The following is a 14,524-nucleotide window of genomic DNA, read 5'->3' as shown; positions in this document are numbered from 1 at the left end:
AAATCATGAGGGGCATGGATAGGATAAATAGACAGTCTCTTTCCTGGGGTTGGGGAGTCCAGAACTAGACGGCATAAATTTAGGGTGAGAGGGGAAAGACATAAAAGACACCTAAGAGGCAACGTTTTCATGCAGAGGGTGGTACGTGTATGGAATGAGCTACCAGAGGAAGTGGTGGAGGCTAGTACAATTACAGCATTTAAAAGGCATCTGGATGGGTATATGAATAGGAAGGGATTGGAGGGATATGGGCCGGGTGCTGGCAGGTGGGACTAGATTGGGTTGCGGTATCTCATAGAACATAGAACATAGAAGAATACAGCGCAGTACAGGCCCTTCAGCCCTCGATGTTGCGCCGATCAAAGCCCACCTAACCTACACTAACCCACTATCCTCCATATACCTATCCAATGCCCGCTTAAATACCCATAAAGAGGGAGAGTCCACTACTGCTACTGGCAGGGCATTCCATGAACTTACGACTCGCTGAGTGAAGAACCTACCCCTAACATCAGTCCTATATCTACCCCCCCTTAATTTAAAGCTATGCCCCCTTGTAATAGCTGACTCCATACGTGGAAAAAGGTTCTCACTGTCAACCCTATCTAACCCCCTAATCATCTTGTACACCTCTATCAAATCACCCCTAAACCTTCTTTTCTCCAATGAAAACAACCCCAAGTGCCTCAGCCTTTCCTCATAGGATTTTCCTACCATACCAGGCAACATCCTGGTAAACTTCCTCTGCACCCGTTCCAGTGCCTCCACATCCTTCCTATAGTATGGCGACCAAAACTGCACACAATATTCCAGATGCGGCCGCACCAGAGTCTGATACAACTGCAGCATGACCTCAGGACTCCGGAACTCAATTCCTCTACCAATAAAAGACAGTACGCCATATGCCTTCTTCACCGCACTATTTACCTGGGTGGCAACTTTCAGAGATCTGTGTACATGGACACCAAGATCCCTCTGCTCTTCCACACTACCAAGTAGTCTACCATTAGCCCAGTAATCCATCTTTTTATTACTCTTACCAAAGTGAATCACTTCACACTTAGCTACATTGAACTCCATTTGCCACCTTTCTGCCCAGCTCTGCAGCTTCTCTATATCCCGCTGTAACCTGCCATATCCTTCCTCACTGTCTACAACTCCTCCGACTTTCGTATCATCCGCAAACTTGCTCACCCAACCTTCTAACCCTTCCTCCAGGTCATTTATAAAAATGACAAACAGTAATGGTCCCAAAACAGATCCTTGCGGAACACCGCTAGTGACGGCACTCCAAGATGAACCTTTGCCATCAACTACTACCCTCTGTCTTCTTCCAGAGAGCCAATTCCTAATCCAAACCTCCAACTCACCCTCTATGCCATATCTCTGTATTTTCTGCAGTAGCCTACCATGGGGGACCTTATCAAACGCCTTACTAAAATCCATATATACCACATCTACCGCTTTCCCCTCATCTACCTCCTTAGTCACCTTCTCAAAGAATTCAATAAGGTTTGTGAGGCACGACCTGCCCTTCACAAAACCATGCTGACTATCCTTGATCACATCATTCTTATCCAGATGTGCATAAATCCTATCCCTTACAATTCTCTCTAAGACTTTGCCCACAACAGAAGTGAGACTCACTGGCCTATAGTTACTAGGATTATCCCTACTCCCCTTCTTGAACAAGGGAACCACATTTGCTAGCCTCCAGTCTTCTGGCACTACTCCTGTCGACAAAGAGGACACAAAAATCAAGGCCAATGGCTCTGCAATCTCCTCCCTTGCTTCCCAGAGAATCCTAGGATAAATGCCATCAGGCCCAGGGGACTTATCTATTTTCACCCTTGCCAGAATTTCCAACACCTCTTCTCTACATATCTCAAAGCCATCCATTCTACTTATTCGTGCCTCAGTATTCATATCGACAACAATGTCCTGTTCCTGAGTGAATACTGACGAAAAGTATTCATTCAGCGCCTCCCCAATCTCTTCAGCCTCCACACGCAACTTCCCATTACTATCCTTGATTGGACCTATTCCTTCCCTAGTCATTCTTTTATTCCTAACATACCTATAGAAAGCCTTAGGGTTTTCCCTAATCCTACCAACTAAGGACCTTTCATGTCCCCTCCTTGCTGCTCTTAGCTCTCTCTTCAGGTCCTTCCGGGCTACCTTATAACTCTCAATCGCCCCTATTGAACCTTCACGCCTCATCTTTACAAAGGCCGCCCTCTTCCATTTAACAAGGGATTCCAACTCCTTATTAAACCACGGCTCCCTCACACGACCCTTTCCTCCCTGCCTGATAGGTACGTACTTATCAAGGACACTCAATAGTTGCTCCTTGAACAAGTTCCACATATCAATTACGCTCTTGCCTTGGAATCTACTTTTCCAATCCACACATCCTAAGTCATGCCTCAACGCATCATAATTTCCCTGCCCCCAGCTATAACTCTTGCCCTGTAGTACACACTTATCCCTCTCCATCACTAGAGTAAAAATCACCGAATTGTGGTCACTGTCCCCAAAGTGCTCACCTACCTCTAGTTCTAATACCTGGCCTGGTTCGTTACCCAGAACCAAATCCAGTATGGCCTCACCTCTTGTTGGCTTATCTACATATTGTGTCAGGAAACTCTCCTGCACACATTGCACAAACACTGACCCATCTAACGAACTTGAGCTATAGCTTTCCCAATCAATATCAGGAAAGTTAAAGTCTCCCATAACAATCACCCTATTACTGTCACTCTTCTCCTGAATCATTTTCGCAATCCTTTCTTCAACGATTCTAGGACTATTAGGAGGCCTGTAAAAGACTCCTAACAGGGTGACCTCACCTCTCCTATTCCTAACCTCAACCCAAACTACCTCAGATGGCAAATCTTCGTCCATCTTCCTTTCCACCGCTGTAATACTATCTTTGACAAGCAAAGCCACACCCCCCCCCTCTTTTGCCCCCACCTCTGACCCTACTAAAACATTTAAACCCTGGAACCTGCAACAGCCAATACTGTCCCTGATCTAGCCACGTCTCCGTAATAGCCACAACATCGAAGTCCCAGGTACCAACCCACGCTGCGAGTTCACCTACCTTATTTCGTATACTTCTGGCATTAAAGTATACACACTTCAAGCCACTCTTCTGTTTACAGGCACCCTCCTTTAAGATTGATGCCATATTCCTAACCTCCCTACACTCCAGGTCCTGCACCCTAAAGCTACAGTCTGGGTTCCCATGCCCCTGCAGAGTTAGTTTAAACCCCCCCCAAGAGCACTAGCAAACCTCCCCCAAGGATACTGGTGCCCCTCAGGTTCAGGTGCAGACCATCCTGTTTATAGAGGTCCCACCTTCCCCAGAAAGAACCCCAGTTATCCAAGTACTGAAATCCCTCCCTCCTGCACCATCCCTGTAGCCACGCATTTAACTCTTCTCTCTCCCTATTCCTCGACTCTCTATCACGTGGCACGGGTAACAAACCAGAGACAACAACTCTGTTCGTTCTAACTCTGAGCTTCCAACCTAGCTCCCTAAAAGCCTGTCTAACATCCTCAGCACTCCTCCTACCTATGTCATTGGTGCCAATATGGACCACGACTTCAGGCTGCTCTCCCTCCCCCTTAAGGACCCGGAAAACACGATCAGAGACATCACGTACCCTTGCACCTGGGAGGCAACATACCAAACGTGAGTCTCTCTCGTTCCCACAAAACCGCCTATCTGTGCCCCGAACTATCGAGTCCCCAATTATTATTGCTCTGCTCTTCTCCACCCTTCCCTTCTGAGTAGCGGGGACAGGCTCCGTGCCAGAGGCCTGAGCCCCGTTACTTACCCCTGGTAAGTCGTCCCCCCCACAAGTATCCAAAACGGTATACTTGTTCTTGAGGGGAACGACCACAGGGGGTCCCTGCACTGGCTGCTTCCTCCCAGTCCCCCTCACTGTCACCCATCTATCTGCCATCTTTGGAGTTACTACTTCCCTATAGCTCCGATCTATGACCCCCTCTGCCTCCCGAATGATCCGAAGTTCATCCAACTCCAGCTCCAGTTCCCTAACACGGTCTTGGAGGAGCTGGAGATGGGTGCACTTCCTGCAAGTGTAATCAGCAGGGACGTCCATGGCATCCCTCACCTCATACATGTTGCACCTCATACATCTGCATATACGGGTTGGACTGAAGGGTCTGACTCTATGGTAATTGCTGAGTACCATGTAAATCAAGTCCTTGGTAATCCATTGGGTGCCAGGTAAATTCATGTCCTTGGTAGTTATTGGGTGCGAAGTAAATTCAGATGAAGGAAATTAATGTTTGGTGTCAGACAATCAGGTCCTGAGCATTGCTGGTCCTCTCCTGGCATGTATGCTGTTGGTAGCAAATAATTCATTTATCTGCTGTCTATGCTACCTCATTGATACAAAAATGCTAAGAGAATGCAGGGGTTCTGTGTTGCTCTCATCCAATTTTCTGGAAGCATCACTTCTTTTCCTGCACTCACAGGTGCTGTTCCCAGACTGACTGCCCTTGACATCAAGGCAGCATTTGACTGAGTGTAGCATTAAGGGGCTCGAGTAAAACTGGAGTCAAAGGAAACTAGGGTAAAAGTTTCTGCTTGTCGGAGTTATACCTGGCATAAAGGAAGATGTTTGTGGTGTTACAATCTAATGGGGAAGTGCACTTTAAATTAAGCACCAGATTACTAGCGTACCTGACTTTCAAACCAAAACTGATAGAAAGCACAAACCAGGTTTCTGTACTAAACAAGAATTTAAAGTCAGGGTGGCACGGTGGCTCAGTGGTTAGCACTGCTGCCTCACAGCACCAGGGACCCAGGTTCAATTCCTGCCTCGGGCAACTGCCTGTGTAGATTTTGCACATTCTCCCCGTGTTTGCGTGGGTTTCCACCAGGTGCAGGTTAGGCAGATTGGCCATGCTTAAATTGCCATAATATTCATGGCTCTGCCAGCTAGGTGGGTTAGCCATGGGAAATACAGGGATAGTGGAATGGGTCTGGGTGGGATGCTGTTCGGTGTGGACCCCTTGGACCAAATGGTCTGTTTCTACACTGTAAGGGATTCTATGATTCTATGAATTAGACTCCTAGAAAACAAATCGGGGCGGCATGGTAGCTCAGTGGTTGGCATTACTGTCTCACAGCGCCAGGGACCCAGGTTCAATTCCTGCCTTGGGCATCTGTCTGTGTAGAGTTTGCACATTCTCCCATGTCTGCGTGGGTTTCCTCCGGGTGCTCCGGTTTCCTCCCACAGTCCAATGATGTGCAGGTTAGGTGAACTGGTCATGCTAAATTTCCTGTAGTGATAGGTGCATTAGTCAGGGGTAAATGTAGGGGGGTGGGTTGCTCTCTGGAGGGTCGGTGTGGACTTGTTGGGCCAAAGGGCCTATTTCCACACTGTAGAGAATCTAATCTAATCTAAATAGAAAGCATTGGCATTTAGTACTACAAAATAAAGTTTTCATCACACACACCCACAGAAAATGATCATTGGCGGAGACAGAGAAAAAGTGATAGTCCAGTGGTCTTTGCTTCGGTCAGCTAGGCCCTAATATTCAGTTGCCTCTCTCTGGAGGTTTCCATTGGTTTGTACAAAGTGCAGCGCAACTGAATCACTTGGGAAATATCTCTGATTTATCAATTCAAGAGTTACAGCTCACAGCAACTGCTACGGGAAAGAAAAGGTTTCTAGGTTTGACTCCCTGCAGTGTGGAAACAGGCCATTTGGCCCAACAAGTCTACACCAACCCTCCGAAGAATAGCTGCCCCCAGCCCCATTTCCCTCTGACTAATGCACCTAACACTATCTGCAATTTAGCATGGCCAATTCACCTAACCTGCACATCTTTGGATTGTGGGAGGACACCGGAGCAATCTGAGGAAACCCAACAGACACAGGGAGAATGTGCAAACTCCACACAGACAGTCGCCTGATGCTGGAATCAAACCCAGGTCCCTGGCGCTGTGAGGCAGCAGTGCTAACCATTGAGCCACCATGTCGCCCTGAAAACTGTTTTTCTCCAAGTTTAAACTGTGTCTTTTTTTTTATTGCAGAGAACAGGTAGCTTCTGCTAAGAACAACGACAATACAACCTTGATTATCCGAACGAGACAGGCGGGGAGTATTTTGTTCAGATAACTGACCTGATCGTAAACAAGTGGTAATATATGAGTGCCGGTTGTCTGAACATGTCTCGGTTATTCAGCAATGCATGCAATTGGCAACTGAATGCTGAGTTTCCTAATGCTGTTTTTACAAGACCTTGAGATCTTGTTCGGAAAGTCCAAAACTTGGATAATTGATGTTCAGATATTTGAGGTTGTACTGTACATACATTTCTGCGTCCTTTCTTCTGTGTATCTCTGTCTCTGTGATTTGTTTCCAGTTCTAACCTGCTCAGTTAGGTGAGAACTCATAAGCTTCATTTGTTTGGTTCTTAATCTTCTGTACATTACAGGAAGCCACAGTCATGACAGAAAGTTCACAATAGGTATCAAATTTCTTGCAGAGCAGTTAGACAGCCATCTTTGTACAACCCAATTTCAAAAACAGTTCTTTGTCATTGCAGTCCTCAGTTTTTAAAGACAAAAGAAAATACAGTCCTTTAATTGTTTGTTGGAGTTCAGTCATCTTAGCTCCTGGACATTTCTGCTGGACTTCCTCAGGGTAGTGTCCTCAGCCCAGTCATCTTCAGCTGCTTCATCTATTACTTTCCCTCCATCATAAGTTCAAAAGTGAGAATGTTCACTGATGATTATGTACGTTCAGCACTATTCATGATTCCTCAGATACTGAAGCAGTCCATGTTCAAATGCAACAAGATCTAGACAAAATCCAGGCTGACAAGTGGCAAATCCGTGCTACACAAATGGCAGTAAAATCCCAATAAAAGAGAACTGGACCAACTATATAAATGCTGTACTTACAACAGCAGAGCAGAGGATAGGAATCCTGAAGCAAGTAAATCACCTCCTGATTCCCAAAGTTTACAAGGTAAACGTTAGGAGTTTGATGAAATACGATTCACTTGTCTGGATGGATGCTGTTCCAACAACGTTCAAGAAGCTAGACAGCATCTAGGACAAAGCAGCACACTTGATGGGCACCTCACCCACAAAAATCCACTCCCTCCACCACAAGCACTCAGAAGCAGCAGTGTGTACCATCTGCAAGATGCACTGTAGAAATTTGCCAAAGATCTTTCGACAGTACCTTCCAAACCCACAATCACTTCCATCTGAAGATCAGGGCAGCAGATACATGAGAACACCACCACTAGCAAGTTTCACTCCAAGTCAATCACCATCCTGACTTGGAAATATATCACTGTTCCTTCAGCTGGGTCCAAATCCTGGAATTCCCTCCCCAAAGGCATTATGGGTCAACCTTCAGCACGTGGACTGCAGTAGTTCAAGAAGGCAGCTCTCTCAAGGGTAACACTCATGTTCCATGAACAAGTCAAGGTTGAGAATGTTAAAACGTTTCTGGACCAGAAGCCAATTTATACCAGCAATATTGACAGTATGATTTAGAATAAGCAGCAACTTACAGAGGATTGAAGGGAGCATTTGAATCATGGGTTTCAACATCTTGGATGAGGGCTTCAGCAGTATAGAAATGTAGAAAATAGAAGCAGGAGTTGGCTATTCTAACCTTCGAACCTTTTTTCTCCATTCTTGATGATCATGTGTGATCGTCCAACTCAATAGGCTGCTCCTTCTTTTGCCCATATCCTTTGATCCCTTTAGCCCCAAGTGTTATTGACAACTCCTTCTTGAAATCGCACAATATATTGGCCTCAACTGCTTTGTGGTGGTGAAATCCACAGGCTTACTATACTCTGGGTGAAGAAATTTCTCCTCGTTTCAGTCCTTAGACTCCTCACCACATCCTTAGACTCCCCCACCATCAGGAACATCCTTTCAGTTTTCTCTATCTGGGCTGGGGTTCAGTCTGGGTGGGATGCTCTTCTGAGGATCTGTGTGGACTTGATGGGCTGAATGGCCTGCTTCCACACTAGGGATTCTATGAAGGCTAATGTGCCATTTGCCTTATTTACCACCTGCTGCATCTGGATATTTACTTTCAGTGACTAGTGTACAAGGACATCCACATCTCATTGCACATTCCCCTCTCTCAATTTATAGCCAATCAGATGATCTGGAGCAGAGGTGCTGATCCAGATATTGTAGTTTATACAGTCAGAGACTCAGAATTGTGACTGGGCATGGTGACAATTCATCATGTTTACAATGGTTCTCCCATTTTCCTTCCTTCTCCTAGGAACCCTTCACATGCTTCCCAGTGATTGTTCTTTTCTCACTTTTGCTTCTCTTGCCACTGTACAAAGCAACTAACAGGACAATGCAAGGTCTGTCATACGAATGCAGTTAAGTGTTCTGAATGTTAAACGCTATTAATGCAAGTTTTAACACTGGAACCAAAATTGTCTGTCTTATAATGGGAGTATAGTGTTATCAAATTTTAAAACAACAAATACATTCTTCACAATTAACCAGAGACATGTCTGAACTGCTGAGTTTTTCAATGCAACTCACTTCTGTGCATTCTCTGTGCTGGATGTGGTGTTGCATAACAATTTGAATTGTACATGTTCATGTGTCACCTTGCATACGGAGAATAGCAGTAAAAACAACTTCAATATTGAGAAAAAGGAGGCTACTTGAGTACTGCAGGTCCTTTCTGCTGGCTGACCCTTGTGTGATTCATCTGTGTGTTATCTGTTAAATACAACTGCAGAGTTAGGGGAAAAAGTAGGCTAATGGCATTAAACAGCTTGATATGCCAACTTACGTCTAAGAGCACAATAAATTACAAAGAGTTGTGAACACAGTCCAGTCCGTCATGAAAACTAGCCTTCCATCCACTGTCTCTGTCTACATTTCCCACTGCCTCAGGAAAGCTACCAACATAACCAAAGACCCCTCCCACCCCAGTTATACTCTCTTCCACCCTCTCCCATTGAGCAGAAGACACAAAAGTTCGAAAACACATACCAGCAGATTCAAGAACAGTTTATTCCCCACTGTTTTCAGACTTTTGAATGGACACCACATATCTTAAAGTTGATCCTTCTGTGTACCTATAACACTGCTTTTAAATTCTGTTCTATTACCCTGATATATAAGGAATGATTTGCCTGGATAGCACACAAAACAATACCTTTTATGCTATCTCAGTACATGTGACAATCATAAATTTAAATCAAAAAGTCATAATATTCACTAATGAGCTGGTGTAGACAGGACGGGCTGAATGGCCTCTTTCTGCGCTGTAACAATTCTGTGAATGCTAAACCTGGGAATGTTGAGCTAACGAAAATGGATGTGGTGACTGAATCATTGTGGATTTTGTGGTTTTTAGTAATGTGTGTTCCTGTGGTTGTACTTTGCCTTGTTATATATCCTGTGTATATGATGTTGTGTGTAGTTTGCTCCTTTCCACAGCCCCCAGCAAATATTCTGTGGTTGAAGAGCAAGTGTTCAATCATCTGGCCACTCACTGGCTCTGACCTTTGTCATTTCTGAGCTCTCGGTGCCACCATTTCATTGTTGGGACTTACAAAATTAAAAATCTCACAACACCAGGTTATAGTCCAACAGATTTAATTGGAAGCACTAGCTTTTTGGGACTGCCCTTGTTTTCGATTCCATGTATACACCATTTACTAGGTTGAAAATTGTGCACATCATACTGCAATGTTTCAAATTCTAAAACTGCAGACATACCATTCACAATGTCTGTATTTTTAAAAATCTTCAACGTGATGTGGGGATTGTTGGCAGGTTCTGCATTTGTTGCCAACCTCTAACCTCCATTAGAGAGAACTGAGAGAGTCACTAGGTCATTTCAGAGGGAAGCTCGGAGTCAGCGATGTTGCTGTGGGACTGGAGTCACATGTAAACCAGACCAGGTGAAGATGGCAGATTTTCCCTAAAGGAGCCAGTTTTCACAATGATTGATGATATGGCTATTGGCTCCATTCCAGTCGACTCTGAGTCCAAACCTCCTGCCTTGGAATCCTTCCACCATTTTTAATTGGCTGGTGAATAAAAAAGCAGCTGGATTTGTGAATCTCACTGGATTTCCCTGATGATGAATTTGTTACTCCTGCAGACTCACAATTTAGAAAGTGTACTTACAAGTGAAAGTTTTCAGAACTGATGTGTTTTGGCCAAAGTAGCGGGGGATTAAGTAATTGTTATTTCCATAAAGGACAGTCTTCCAAAATGAGGACTTAAAAATATTGTTGGGCAGTGCAACTAGCAGTGTTTGATGGGGGACTGTATAGATGAGCTTTACTCTGTATCAAATGCTGTGCTGTACCTATCCTGGGAGTGTATGATGGGGATTGTATAGAGAGAGCTTTACTCTGTATCTCCCTGGTCCCACACTCATCGCTGGAACATCTGGACAACATGGATAGCTAGGTCAGGTTCCTACTCATTGACTACAACTCTGCCTTCAACACCATAATTCCAAATAAACTAATTTCCAAACTCCAGGACCAAGGTCGCTGCTCTCCCATCATGACTGCGGTTGGTCAGGAAGTTAAGAATCCAGTTCATAAGGATAGGCGACAATACCTCCTCCACAATAATCCTCAACATCAGTGCCCCACAAGGCTGCATATTCAGCCCCCTAGTATACTCCTTAAATGTGCATGTCTGTGTGGCCAAATTCCACCCCAACTCCATTTACATTGCTCACAACACCACCATTGTAGGTTGGATCTCAAACAAAGATGAAACGCAGCACAGGAAAGAGATTGAGTGCTTAATGAAATGCTGTAAAGACAACAATCTCTCTATCAATGTCAGCAAAACAAAGAAGCTGGTCATTAATTTCTGTAAGTGAACTGGAGGCCATACCCCTATCTGCATCAATGGTGCTGAGGTGGAGATGATCAAGAATGCCAAGTTCCTGGGAATGATGATCACCAACAATCTGAGCTGGGCACCCACACTGACACTACAGTCAAGAGAGCATAACAACGTCTACTTCCTCAGGAGGCTAAGGAAATTTGGCATGTCCCTAAAGACTCTTATAGATTTTTATAGATGCACATAGAAAGCATCCTATCTCAATGCTTCACAGCTTGGTTTGGCAACTGCTGTGCCCAAGACAGAAAGAAACTACAAAGAGTTGTGAACACAGCCCAGTCCATCGCGCAAACCAACCTCTATTCATCTATACTTACCGCTCCATCAGGAGAGCAACCAACATAATCAAAGACCCCTATCATCCTGGTTATACTCTCTTTCACCCTGTTTCGTCAGGCAGAAGATATGAAAGTTTATATGCACGCACAGGTCGTTCTGCTATTGTGCACATTTTGTTAATGTGAATTCACTATAACACGACTAACGAATGAGAACACTTTCTAAAGCGAAACTTTTAAAACGTATTGATTGTAAATCTGTTACATCGCCAACATTTTAAGTGCTGTTTCTAAAGTGTGACTCTTCTATAGCACCGGGTTGCACAAGAACATAACCATCGCTTTATAGAAGAACTATCTGTATGAACAGATTCAAGAACAGCTTCAATGCTGGTATCAAACTTCTGAATCAACCTCATTAATGTTAATGTTGGTCTATCTTTCTGCACCTTCTCAGCAGCCATAAAATTGTATCCTGCACTCTGTTTTGTTACCTTGATGCAATTGTACAGTACAATCTGCCTATTAAGCACGTAAGACAACACTGTTCACTGTACCTCGGTACAAGTGACAGTAATAAATCAAATCAATCTAACCCTGTGCTGTTCCTGTCCTGGAAGTGGTTGATGGGGGTCACTGTAAGAGAAGCTTTACCCTATCTAACCCTGTGCCGGATTTGCAAATATAAATGTCCACACTCTCCTATTAGTTTCACAAGTAGACAAGCAGGAGACGAGAAGAACACAGCAAGCCAGGCAGCATCAGGAGTTGGAGAAGTCAATGTTTCGGATGTAACCGTTCTTCAGGACTGGGGGTGGGGGATAAGGGGATCTGCAGATAAAGAGGGAGGGTGGTGAAGTAGTGATATATGAACACAGGTAGAGGGTATGATCTGGTTGGTTGATGGGAGGAAGGGCTGAAAAGGGATGGGAAAGGAGATTAGTTGGAATTGGAGAACTCAATGTTGAGTCCTCTGGGCTGTAGTTTCACTGTTTAGGAGTTGTCTTCATATTATTTCAGATTATTTCAGGTAATGAGCATTCTTGACATGTCAATCCTCTGATCTGCTGTGCTTTTCCAGTACCACATTCTTGACTAGAAACTAGTCCTGCTTGAATTTCAAAGGACCCAGCATCCCTATCCAAAATGCAATCTGCCTTTTATGAGTTGGGGTGTTAAGATGTGGGTCACCATTTGTTGAAGCATTCTTTTCCGTTAAAGAGTGAAGTACAAGATTTCATTCTGCTTTTCCACCTCTATTTGACTGGCGGCTGCTTTACTGAGAGACCACTGATGTGCCGACAATGCTCATGACCTGAATTTATCTGACACCAAACAACAATACCCTTCATCTGAATTTACTTGGCACTCAATAATTACCAAGGACTTGAATTTAACTGGCACACAATAAGAGTACTCATGACCAGGCCATGCAACCCTTTGGAGTCCTACAGAAAGGAAATATGGATTTTCATCTCTTCCTGCTGTTGGGTACCAGGTAAATTCAGGTTATTGGTAATTGTTGTTGGGCAAAAAGTAAGAAGTGCAAAACTTGCGCCACACCTCCCTCCAAGGCCCCAATGGATCCTTCCATATCCGTCGCAAATTCACCTGCACCTCCACACACACATCATTTACTGTATCCGTTGCATCCGATGTGGTCTCCTCTACATTGAGGAGACAGGCTGCCTACTTGCGGAACGTTTCAGGGAACACCTCTGGGACACCCGCATCAACCAAACCAACCACCCTGTGGCTGAACACTTTAACTCCCCCTCCCACTCTGCCAAAGATATGCAGGTCCTTGGCCTCCTCCATCGCCAGACCCTGACCACACAACGCCTAGAGGAAGAGCGCCTCATCTTCTACCTAGGAACCCTCCAACCACACGGGATGAATGGAGATTTCTCCAGCTTCCTGATTTCCCCTCCCCCCACCATATCTCAGTCCCAACCCCCAGATTCAGCACTGCCCTCTTGACCTGCAATCATCTTCCCGACCTCTCCGCTCCACCCCCTCTCCGGCCTATCACCCTCACCCTCACCTCCTTCCACCTATCGTATTCCCAGTGCCCCTCCCCCAAATTCCTTCACCCCTACCTTTTATCTCAGCCCGCCTGGCACACCAACTTCATTCCTGAAGAAGGGCTTACGCCTGAAATGTCAATTCTCCTGCCCGGATGCTGCCTGGCCTGCTGTGCTTTTCCAGCACCAGATTTTTCAACTTTGGTCTCCAGCATCTGCAGTCCTCACTTTCTCCAAAAAGTAATTCAAGTCATTATTGTTATGTGACTTTGCAACTTCACTACTCTTTCAGGCAGAGTTCCACACTCGCACCACCGTCTGACTGAAAATAAATCTTCAACTTTCCTTCTACCTCCTGAAGCTGATCGCGCTACTAATGGGAAAATGCCTTCCTATCCACCTATATGTGTCCCTCTATCAAATCCCATCTCAGTCTTCGCTGCTCCTAGGGAAAAGATTTTGGCAGGATTGTGCCACTTTAAATCTGTTGTAGTTCATAATAAACACATAAATGGACAGCTAATTGGTTGAAGGGAAGGGAACAGAAGGCACTTGTTTGGAAAATGTTGGAATGCTTGGATAGCTTGGGAATTCAATTATACTGTTTCCATTTGATTATACTGTGCAATTTCTTGATTCCGAAACTGGCAGGTTTTCAGAGCTTCATGGACTATTGAGGCAGCCTTGTCAACACAAGGTGAGCTCAATAAAAGCTGAAAATGTGTTGAATAAAAGCTGATAAAATTTAGCATTAATGTCAGTGTTCTGTGGAAGAAAAATGGTGAATGTGGCCTCTCTGCATTTGAAAGAGGTAATTGTGATTTTAAAGGGAGATTCAGCCTGCTACAAGAGCAGTGACTGCACCAGCAGATTCTAGAAGCAGGACCAGTTTGCTACAACAGAACACAGATGCAGGAAGCCATATGAGAATTGAACAATGGTCTGCATCAGCCCAGTTTTAGTTGTCAAGGCATTTTGTGCTAGGACCAGTGTAGAGAAAGCCAATGGGAATGTCTAGGGATCAAGATAAGAGCAGAACTCAGAGAAACCTGGAGTCATTAACTTTAGGTTCAGCAACACTTGAAATCAGCCAGCAACGGGATAATCTGGTTACTGCCACCAATGGATAAGCAATATTCATTTGCACCAATCTCAGCAAGCTGAGGATGCAAGCCGAGGTTGTGAAAATGGATTTTGCTAATTTTGAGAAACTTAAAAATTAAGAGAAGTTTAGAATGGCCAAAGTGACAATGAAGAAAAAAGAACATAATGGAAGGAACATGAGAGAAAATGTC

General features: G+C 44.6%; 1 protein-coding gene across 3 annotated transcripts in view; it reads left to right on the top strand.

Annotated features, from left to right (window-relative positions):
• LOC140493998 (growth hormone receptor-like) overlaps window positions 1-14,524 on the top strand; it is a 198,477-nt gene that overhangs the window by 58,541 nt on the left and 125,412 nt on the right. For 2 of the 3 annotated variants that reach the window (XM_072592940.1, XM_072592947.1), the window contains exon 2: window positions 6,077-6,183. The exons of the other annotated variant lie outside the window; for it this stretch is intronic. The gene's annotated coding sequence lies outside the window, so the exon portion shown is untranslated. The remainder of the gene's footprint in view (window positions 1-6,076; window positions 6,184-14,524) is intronic. 3 annotated transcript variants of the gene reach the window in all.

Source organism: Chiloscyllium punctatum, chromosome 2 (genome assembly GCF_047496795.1).
Source record: "Chiloscyllium punctatum isolate Juve2018m chromosome 2, sChiPun1.3, whole genome shotgun sequence".
Lineage (NCBI taxonomy): Eukaryota > Metazoa > Chordata > Chondrichthyes > Orectolobiformes > Hemiscylliidae > Chiloscyllium > Chiloscyllium punctatum.
The sequence above is the reverse complement of the archived record's forward strand: the minus strand, read 5'-3'. Positions and strand labels throughout refer to the sequence as shown.